The sequence below is a fragment of the Triticum urartu genome, chromosome 1A, assembly GCF_056163025.1.
Source record: "Triticum urartu cultivar PI428250 chromosome 1A, HENAU_Tu73, whole genome shotgun sequence".
Classification (NCBI taxonomy): Eukaryota; Viridiplantae; Streptophyta; class Magnoliopsida; order Poales; family Poaceae; genus Triticum; species Triticum urartu.
Window position 1 is genome coordinate 575,765,357 of NC_141873.1, and position 6,000 is coordinate 575,771,356.

Consider the following 6,000-nt stretch of genomic DNA (forward strand, 5'->3'; position numbering starts at 1 on the left):
TTGAGACTTTGAGACTTTTGTTGAACCTATTTTTTCGCTAATAAAGGTGGTCGTATGCATCATTCTGATGCAGAGGCCGGGGATGTCCCCTTTTCTAAAAATAAAAAATTGTCGCGCTCGCAACGCGGCCTCCACACTTCCACGCGTGCTCTCCCCACTCTACTCTGTCGCTTGCTCGCCCGCCGCTTCCACGCCCCCGCCACCATCGCGCCACCATGCCGCCGCGCCGCAGGGGATCGTTTGGCTGCCACGGCGTCTGCGAGCGCCCCGACGGCACGTACTACGCCGAGATCCGGTCCGGCGACGTCCGACTCGGCCTCGGCACGTTCGGGACCGTGCACGAGGCCGCCCGCACGTACAACACGGCGGCGTGGCGCCTAGAGAGACCACCGGCGCAGTTGAACTTCCGCGATGTCTTCACATGCGAGCAGGCACAGGCTGTCGTCCCTCCGCCTCGTCTTATCACCGACCAGGACCGTGAGGAGCACTGTCAGCAGCAGCGCCGCCTCCTCATCACTGAGGAGGACGAGTGAGCCATGGCGGAGTGGCGCCAGTGCTACCCGGAGGACGTCGCCAATGAGCACGCCTACTGGGCGAAAATGACGGAAAGGTGCCGCGCGAAGCGGTTGGACAGGCGTCGGCGGAAGGTACTGGCGATATCGAAGTGCGATATCGTTGAAGCCGGTGGGGAGTCAATCTTTGAGGCTAATGATCCTCGTTGGGAGGACATGTGGCTCGATACCTCGGACAACACCAGTCCGGATGAGGACGAGGACGACTCGGAGTAGGTTGTAGTTGCACCATTATCTAGGCCTAGTTCTTTTGGGTGATTCTCCCAGAATCGGCCCCTTCCCCAGCTTCTCCCAGAATTACCATTTTATATTATTATTTTTACAACCCTACCTAGTTGAGATCCAATTAGCTAGGATTGTAAAAAAATATGGAGTGGCGATTATGGGAGATGTTGAGGAGGGGGCCGATTCTGGGAGAATCGCTCAAAAGAACTGGCCCCTAGTTACACCGTAGTATGTAGTTGCACCGTAGTTTTATCTATCTATGCTATGAATTATGTAAAATATCTATATATCATTTTTTATCTATGATGAATTTATGTATCTGTAAGTGCATCTAGTGCCACCCCTAGTTGGTTTTGGAGTATTGACGACAAACCTAGTTGAGGGACTAATGTGTTTGTGAGAATTGCAGGATAACACAGGTAGAAGTCCCTCATTGATTCGGTTTTCTTACTAGAGATGACCCCTAAAAATGTATGAAGACATTGATGTCAAAGGTGGTATATGAAGATATTCACATTGAAGACTATGACAAGAGAAGACATCGCATGAAGCCTATGGATCTCGAAGACTTAGATCTTTCGTAGCTCTTTTTCCTCTTCCTTGTTGAGTCATAGGAACCACCGTACTGTTAAGTGGGGTCCAAGAGAACCATTGAGAATGACTGAAGTGATGCTTAAACAAAACCTATGTCTTCGAGTGAAGACTATGAGAGCGAATCTTGTCCAGAGTCGGACAAGTCAGCTTTGCTTGTAGCCCAAGTAAAGTTGCCGTGTGAGTTTGAAATCTGACAGTTGGAACACGTGTCAGTTCCTTAGTGACCCAGGGTCATTTTGGACAAATCAGGTCGGGTTGCCTAGTGGCTATAAATAGCCCACCCCCTACAACCATAAACGGTTGGCTGCTCAGAGTTAGTGTACAGCTTTTGTTGTTTGAGAGCAACCCACCTCGAAGCCTTTGAGAGAGAATTCCTTGCGAGGATAAAGCCCTAACCACCCAGAGCCAAAGAGAATTAGGCATCACTTAAGTCTTCGTGTCTGTGTGATCTGAAGACTTATTACACTTGAGGACTGTGCATCCTCCAGCCGGTTAGGCGTCGCGTTCTGAGCATCCAAGAGACATTGTGGATCGCCGGTGAACGAAGTCTGTGAAGGTTTGGGAGTCTACCTTGAAGACTTACCAGAGTGATTGGGCGAGGTCTGTGTGACCTTAGCTCAAGGGGAATACGGTGAGGATTGGGTGTCCTGAGCTGCGTGTTCAGGACTAGGTGTCCGGGACTGTGTGTCCTCAGGTTTAAATACCTAGCCGCCCTAACCAGATGTACAGTTGTCACAGCAACTGGAACTGGTCCAACAAATCATCGTCTTCAACGAGTCACTGGTTTCATCCTTCCCATCCCTCTACTTACTGTTACTCCTTGTGAAGTCATTGTATGATTGCTCTATCTTTTGTCTTCACTAAGTGACTGCATGTTCTGTTTGGCTTCATAATATCTTCCTACCTGATCCTTACTGCATTGCTGCTATTAGTCATTGTGCTCTCACTTGAATACTTGACTATGGCTTGCCTAGTGTAGTCTACCTTCCGCTGCATGGTAATAGGTTTATTTCTATTGTTTGTCTTCGAAACTTCCACGTTTTGAAGACTTTCATAAAAATCACCTATTCACCCCCCTCTAGTCGATATAACGCACTTTTAATTGGTATCAGAGCAAGATTCTCCCTTGTTCTGTGTGATTCGGTTTAACCACCTGGAGTTTTAGCTATGTCGACTACAGGGATAATCAAAGTCTCCGCTGCGTGCCCCGTCTTCGATGGAACTGAATATCCCTACTGGAAGAATAAGATGCGCATGCATCTTGAAGCCATTGACGTCGACCTATGGTATGTCGTCAAGAACGGCGTTCCCAAGGCTGGAGAAGGTGTCACTGCTGCTGATGTCAAGAAGTTCGTTCAACTGGACTCTACCGCTAAGAATATCATCTGTGGTCATCTGACCAAAGGACAGTATGGCCGTGTGAGTGCTTTGGAAACATCTAAGCTGGTCTGGGACTGGCTCTCCAAGGTCAACGAAGGCGTCTCAACCCAGAGAGATCATAGAATTAGTGTCCTTCGCAACCTCTTCAACCGCTTCAAGCGAAATGACAATGAGAATGTCCAGCTCATGTTTGATCGACTCACTGACATCACAAATGAGCTTCAAGCCCTCGGCGCTACTGAGATCACCAAGCATGAAGTCGTCAAGACACTACTGAGATCACTTGACAGTTCGTTTGACACCCTAGCCCTGATGATTCAAGAACGACCTGATTTCAAGACACTCGATCCGTCCGACATACTTGAGAGGCTCAACACACATGAGTTTCAGCTTTCTGAGAAAAGAGATATCTACGGTCCAAACTATGGGCGAACTCGTGCCTTGAAGGCAAAAGCTGTGTCCTCATCTGAATAAGAATCTGACAACAGTTCTGATGATCCTGAAGACATTGGAAAGGAACTTGCTATGCTTGTGAAGAAGTTCCAAAAATTCACCAAGAAGAAAGGCTTCAGAAAGTCTTCACGATCAAGCTCAAGGAATGATGAAGCATCTGCTCATGACTACAAGAAGAAAACATTCCACAAGTGCAAGAAAACTGGACACTTCATTTCTGAGTGTCCGCAGTGGGACAATGAGAACAGAAAGAAGAAGAAGAGCAAGGAATATGACTCTGACGACAAGAAGAAGAAGAAATACTCAAAGTCTTCTTCCAAGTCTTCCTCAAAGTCTTCATCACACAAGAAGAGCTCATCTGGCAAGGCACGTGCGTTTGTTGGCAAGGAAATGGATTCAGAGGAGGAGTCCGCTTCTGAGGAGGCAGAGGTGGAGTCTGAGGAGGAGTCCGGTTCTGGCGTTGCAAGTCTGGCTACAGCATACGTTGCCAAGTCCATCTTCAACACTGAAGACAATGACTTCACCACCGACACGATGCAAATGACAAGGACTACTCTGCTCCTACCTACTGCTTCATGGCACGCGGTGCCAAGGTAAACTCACGCACTACTCACTATCAAACATCAAGTTATGATGACTCTGATTGTGGTTCAAAACCCAGCTACAAAACACTTGCTAAAATTGCAACTGAACAACAGAAAGCCATGGAACATATTCAAAAACTGTTAGACAAAAGCGATGACCGAGACGTTCTCCGGTCAATAACCAACAGCGGGATCTGGATACCCATGTTGGCTCCCACATGTTCCACGATGATCTCATCGGATGAACCACGATGTCAAGGACTCAATCAATCCCGTATACAATTCCCTTTGTCTAGCGGTACGATACTTGCCCGAGATTCGATCGTCGGTATCCCGATACCTTGTTCAATCTCGTTACCGGCAAGTCTCTTTACTCGTTCCGTAACACATCATCCCGTGATCAACTCCTTGATCACATTGTGCACATTATGATGATGTCCTACCGAGTGGGCCCAGAGATACCTCTCCGTCACACGGAGTGACAAATCCCAGTCTCGATTCGTGCCAACCCAACAGACACTTTCGGAGATACCTGTAGTGCACCTTTATAGTCACCCAGTTACGTTGTGACGTTTGATACACCCAAAGCACCCCTACGGTATCCGGGAGTTGCACAATCTCATGGTCTAAGGAAATGATACTTGACATTAGAAAAGCTTTAGCATACGAACTACACGATCTTGTGCTATGCTTAGGATTGGGTCTTGTCCATCACATCATTCTCCTAATGATGTGATCCCGTTATCAATGACATCCAATGTCCATGGTCAGGAAACCGTAACCATCTATTGATCAACGAGCTAGTCAACTAGAGGCTTACTAGGGACATGGTGTTGTCTATGTATCCACACATGTATCTGAGTTTCCTATCAATACAATTATAGCATGGATAATAAACGATTATCATGAACAAGGAAATATAATAATAACTAATTTATTATTGCCTCTAGGGCATATTTCCAACAGTCTCCCACTTGCACTAGAGTCAATAATCTAGTTCACATCGCCATGTGATTAACACTCACAGGTCACATCGCCATGTGACCAACATCCAAAGAGTTTACTAGAGTCAATAATCTAGTTCACATCACTATGTGATTAATACTCAATGAGTTCTGGGTTTGATCATGTTGCTTGTGAGAGAGGTTTTAGTCAACGGGTCTGAACCTTTCAGATCCGTGTGTGCTTTACAAATCTCTATGTCATCTCCTAGATGTAGCTACCACGTTCTATTTGGAGCTATTCCAAATAACTGTTCTACTTGGAGCTATTCTAAATTGTTGCTCCATTATACGTATCCGGTATCTCTACTCAGAGCTATCCGGATAGGTGTTAAGCTTGCATCGACGTAACCCTCTACGACGAACTCTTTTACCACCTCCATAATCGAGAAAATTCCTTAGTCCACTAGTTACTAAGGATAACTTTGACCGCTGTCCTGTGATCCATTCTTGGATCACACTTGTACCCCTTGACTGACTCATGGAAAGGCACACTTCAGGTGCGGTACACAGCATAGCATACTGTAGAGCCTATGTCTTAAGCATAGGGGACGACCTTCGTCCTTTTCTCTCTATTCTGCCGTGGTCGAGCTTTAAGTCTTAACTTCATACCTTACAACTCAGGCAAGAACTCCTTCTTTGACTGATCCATCTTGAACACCTTCACGATCATGTCAAGGTATGTGCTCATTTGAAAGTACCATTAAGCGTTTTGATCTATCCTTATAGATCTTGATGCTCAATGCTCAAGTAGCTTAATCCAGGTTTTCCATTGAAAACACCTTCCAAATAACCCTATATACTTTCCAGAAATTCTACGTCATTTCTGATCCACAATATGTCAACAACATATACTCATCAGAAATTTTATAGTGCTCCCACTCACTTCTTTGGAAATACATGTTCCTCATAAACTTTGTATAAACCCAAAATCTTTGATCATCATCAAAGCATACATTCCAACTCTGAGATGCTTACTCCAGTCCTCAGAAGGATTGCTGGAGCTTTGCATCCTTATTAGCATCTTTTCAAGATTGACAAAACCTTTCGGTTGTATCACATACAACCTTTCCTCAAGAAAATCGTCGAGGAAACAATGTTTTGACATCCTATCTGCAAGATTTCATAAATAATGCAGTGACTGCTAATATAATTCCAACAGACTCTTAGCATCGCTACGAGTGAGAAAAT

At 45.8% G+C, this 6,000-nt stretch overlaps 1 pseudogene; it reads left to right on the plus strand.

The window, feature by feature from the left end:
• The first annotated feature begins 215 nt into the window (after window positions 1-215).
• Window positions 216-788, plus strand: LOC147992941 (uncharacterized; annotated as a pseudogene).
• The last annotated feature ends 5,212 nt before the right edge of the window (window positions 789-6,000 follow it).